The following is a 5,128-nucleotide window of genomic DNA, read 5'->3' as shown; positions in this document are numbered from 1 at the left end:
GCTCTGCTTTCTGTGAAGAATTCTTAATGCAGAAAATATTGTTCTGATTTTTAACCTTAAACTAGATGCAGCTGTGCTGAAGTTCAGAGCCTTCCCTCCACGGATCTGGAATTTCAAAGGTAAATTAGTCCTGCTGTAGAATTTGCCTTGCAGTAATTCCATTTAGCAGTTTGCATGTTTGACGCTATGACCGAGCCTTGGCATGCTGTCATAGAAGGGCTGATATTGCCCTCTGAATATGTAGCTTAATACAAAAATCTGTCAGCTTTGGAGAAACAAATCTTCTTGGTTTGGGTCCCCTGGTGGCGGTGGTCCCAAGGAAAGGAAAATATTTTCACTGGTGCTTTGCAGAGTGCTTCATGTGTGTGTTGGTTCACTGCCAATATGTCTGTAGGTTGTGTTCTTCCATGACCCATAAGAAAGGCCTCACTGAGTAAGAGCGAGAAATGTATGTTGCATGGCCTGGTTTGTTGTGAAATACAAGAGTGAGAGACAGACCTACCTAAGCAAGGGAGAATCACTGCTGTAAGAAGGGATGCTCAAACAGATGAGGGGTGAACTCAGTTCACTAGACCTGCATTTCCCAGTTGGGCTGAGTGCTGTCAGGGATGAGAGGTGGGTGTTAAACTGTAGCCAGATGAAGAGGTCCGATGTGCAGGTTCTCACCTAAAGGCCATCCTGTCTTAGAAGGGAGGTGATTGCCACTTTCTTTCTTTATTATAGCCTGTGCCATTTTTGCTTCAAGTTGTTAAGAGCATATATTTAATCTGGCTTCTTCCCAGCCCACGTCTGCTTCTGTAAGGAATTATCTGGGAATGGGCTGAAATGTGGAAAACATTAATATAATATATAATTATATTAATAATTAATTCACAGAGCAAGTCTAAACTGAGAAATACTTGTCATTAGCCTTCATTTTCAAAACAAAGGACTTTTTTTTTTTTCCTCCTCCCTTATTTCATTCCATGTATTAAGTCCATAGTAAAATAGGACCTTGTTCTCAGCTGTGCCATTAAAATGAACTTTGGGAGAAGGGTGGTGTGTTGTATTCACGTGGTGAGGTGCTGCTTCTGGCATGCTGGTCAGGTACTTTGCTAAAGCTGGTGCAGGGCAAAGTCTGAGATGAAACAAATAGCTGTTCATGGCTAGGGATGAGGGCCCCAAGTTCTTCAGCTAAAGCATCTGATTTGTAAAGAGCTTCCATTTCTAGGCAGTTGTGTAATCAAGTTAAAAGCATGCAATATTTGTGTTCCATTAAGTCTCTTAATGCATAATGTGCTTTCCCTGTTAAAAATAAAAGGTTTCTTTCTCCATGGACTGCGATTCCCACAGGATGTGGAGGAACCTAGCATAGCCAGATTACTTGTGCTTTAGCTCCCTTCCTGTGAAGGAAATAGCCTCAGTCCCTTTTCTTGTGTTCAGAATGCCTTGGTATCTGTCCTGTGCCAAGCCTTCCTGCGCTGGTCTTTCACAGCCAGCTCCCTGGGCTAGAGCCATGCATTAATTCAGATAGGTTCATTTCTCTTCCTTTTTTGACTGTGGCAGCTGCTGATGCGAGGTCTTGATTTCTGGCATGATTTATTTAACTTTTTCCTTCTCTGGTATTTGTGGAGCAGCTGCAGCTTCAATGGACCTTCATGCAAGGGAATGAGTGCTGCAGGAATGCAACAAGGAGCCAGCAGATATGTGGTACATTAAAAAGAAAGACAATTAACCCTCTTTTCCAAGCATTCAGGAATATAGATTGGTTTTGGCTGGGCCGTGCAGCAGCATTCAGAACATAACATGGGTTGTATACTGGGATGTGGCTGAGGGATAGCAGTTGCTGCAGAATACAGAATGTAATTATTCAATTACACGTAACCATTACCTGTTTGTTTTCTCTTGCCACCATTTCTTCTCTCCATTAATGGGATCAAACGTCTTTAACCTAGCAAGAAAATTTGTGTTCTACTTAAGCACAAGTGGGTAGGAGTCAAATAAGCTCCTAGAAATTGTAGTGCTTGCTTGCTAAAGCTCTTCTCTCTTTGGGACAATTTTTCTTTCACTTAGGCTCTTAATGCAGCAGGTTTTGGATATTTCAGGAAGTACATTTGTGTTAGCTGATTATTTCCCTATACATGGCAACTTCTGGCCTTCTAAAATTTAAGACACTGATGTTGGGATTTGCCTGTAATGTAGATTATGCTTATATCTTCTCTTCTGTTAATCATAGCAATGGAACTACTAATTCCTGATTAAATGAGTTCTAGATAAGCATCCTGTTTAGGAAATGGTCTGAGAAACCGATTTGAGTAATGTTGTGTTCAAGTTACTGTGTAGCTTCTGTCTGAAACATGGCAAGGAAAAACCCTAGTTTGAAATGGGAATCCTATTCACTTTGCTTACTTATTTTGTTGGAGAGGGAAGGAAGTGATGGTGTTAATTTAATAACAGATTCTTAAGTTCTGAGGATAGATCTTAAACCAGAATATTTTAGGAGGGCTGCTCTGAAAGGAATGCCTCCTGTTTTATGTAGTTGGCCCACATTCAGAGGTGGACTGGTGGCATGGCATTTGAGAATTGAACCTTCCCACCAATATCCCATGGCACTTTCTTGATATGCAACAAATGGCAGCAAAGGGCCAGTCTGACATGGTGTTTGTGCGTGAAACAGAAGTGTGGAACTGAATTCCTTCACGCAAAAAACAACTTGTGCTGACATTCATCAATGCCTGCTGAACATTTATAGAGATCGGATAGTGAATGTGAGCACAGTGAGGTGGTGGGTGGTGGTTTCAGCAGTGGTGACAGTGATGTGAAAGACAAGTCATGTTCCAGATGGCCATGCAGATTTTTACAAGCACAGCATGCAGGCTCTTGTTCATCACTGGTAAAAATGCATAGCTAATGGTGGTGACTGTGTTGGAAAACAGGTTTTGTAGCAGAGAATTTGCCCTATCAGATTGTTTTGTTACTGTGCTCTCTCTATCTGTTGTAGTTTCCATGGAAATAAATAGGAGGCATTACTTTTGGAGCAACCTACGTAGCTGTACTTACTTTTGTCTTTTCTGACGGTTCTGTAGAGGTTAATCATCTGTCTGTTTTTGAAGAAAGAGATCCTTGTGCCTCTAACCCTTCCTTTTGGTGTATTCCTAATATGAAGCAAGCTGAAGTCACCACAGGATTTTAGGTTAGGACTGTACTATTGATCTTACTACAATGTATTTCACAATAGTGCACTCTCTAGCCCTGCTTTTATCAGCTATAGCTTTTATCTGGCAATAATGAAAACCTATCCTAACTCCTAAAGGACAAGTTTCTCTCCGTGAATACTGACGAGGTGATGGTACCACGTGTCCTTTGTGACATGGGCATCAAGTTTACAGTTAAGTGTGACTCTGTGGCTTTTCTAACATAGGCTGTAATACACCGTTTCTTTTCCATCCATCTGTGTCATTACCTCTGACATCTGTATCTTTGATGACAATGTTATTGCAAAAATAAATAAATACACAGCTCTCCCTTTTTATCTCCTGAAGCTTTCTAGCAAAGACAGTTCATCTGCCTTTTGTTTTCTACATGTTCTGAAACTTCTTAAGAAACTGAGCGAGGATATTCAGGGATGTAGGGTCAGCATGTGTTTGTTTCTGGTATGCGTATGAGGTCAGGCTTTATATTGCAAGCAGATAGTTGCTTCTTGCTTGTAGCATGCTGCCATTGCAACAGCTTTGGCCTGAGACTTATCAGCCATAAGCTGCTCACAGCTGACCGGTATTTGAGAGGGGCTAGTCTTTAAACTGCTTTAGGAGCAGTTGCTTCCCAAGCAAAGCTGCTTGTAAGCCACTTTGCAAACACTTGGGCTACTTCTATTGTTGTCCTCTTCAGGAGCTGTTGTTTCCCACCTCCCCAGCCTGTACCCCCGTGTTCCTATTAAAGACCATGAAAATCAGTGTTTCCAGCAGTGCTGACCTCTTCCATTTGAGCTGTGTGTAAGCTTTGTGCTGAGGCCTGCCAGCTGCAAGGTTAGCTCCTGAGTCAAAGCAGGCATAGTAAAACCCTGACAACAATTTCCCAGAGCTCCCAGTGTCACCAGCAGCTCAGAAACTTGTCCACGCCTGTCCTTGCAGCTTTGTGAGGAGTCTGTTTGTGTCTTTTCCAAGTACAGGCCAAGTTTCACTGCTGAGTTCTAAAGGAAGGGCAAGTGGAGAGGCTCATACTGCACTCACCGGGGAGATACTGCTCTTATCTGCCCTATTAGCAGGGAGCGGGCCAAGAGAAACACCAAACACACCTCTGGCTGTAGTTATGCCAGTAATGTGAGTGCACAATACCCACAAATGTCAGTGATGTTAGACTGGAAAGCGAGAAAGCTTTCAGAGCAATGCCAAGTTGGGCTTTGATCAGGCAGGTGGTGGGAGCGTTGACTGCTGTAAAACTGAAGTTTTTCATTGTGTTGTTTAGGTAGCTTAGGCTCTATAAGATAGCTCTGTGCACCTGTCTTGAACATAGGAGGCACAAGATCTTTGGAACAGGATGTTCATGTTGTTCCCCTGCCGGTTTTCTACGGCTTCCATGTGGAGGGTGGAGATTCTCAAGCCTTCAATGTATGCATGTGGCTCCCTGGGCTGTGTACTGGTCCTCATGGGCATGGCCAGTGTGCCTTCCTTTCTACCAGCACTTCTCTTTATCAGTGAGGCCCAGGGCACTGCAGGGAATGCTACTGGACTGGTTGCTCTGGTGTGTTGCAGCAGGTGCAGTGGGAACCTCTCCCTGCATGGGCTTAGAGGGGTGAGGACCCGCTGATTTCTGCTGGCAATCTGGTGGAAGTGAGTAGGTGAAGGCGGGAGGGACAGAGCTGTCACCATAACTGCATTCTGCCTTCACTACAGACCTCCCATTACAAGGTTATGTCTCATCCCTCTCCTGGCTGCTTTCAGGGCCTCTAGTTCTGCCTGTAAATAAATGATACAGTGCTTAATAAAGAACATGCAAGAACTGCTTTCAATCTGTATTTTCACATTCCCTTTGTGCCAGGTACAGCTCAGCTGATATAGTCTATCTGGCTGCAGTGTCCCAAAACACTGTCTCTGAATTACATTGCTCGTGTTGCTTTTTTTCTCTGGGTCTGCAGGCCAGGCTTTGAGTT

Source organism: Coturnix japonica, chromosome 3, assembly GCF_001577835.2.
Source record: "Coturnix japonica isolate 7356 chromosome 3, Coturnix japonica 2.1, whole genome shotgun sequence".
In the NCBI taxonomy this organism is placed as follows: Eukaryota; Metazoa; Chordata; class Aves; order Galliformes; family Phasianidae; genus Coturnix; species Coturnix japonica.
This window is presented reverse-complemented; position numbering follows the sequence as displayed.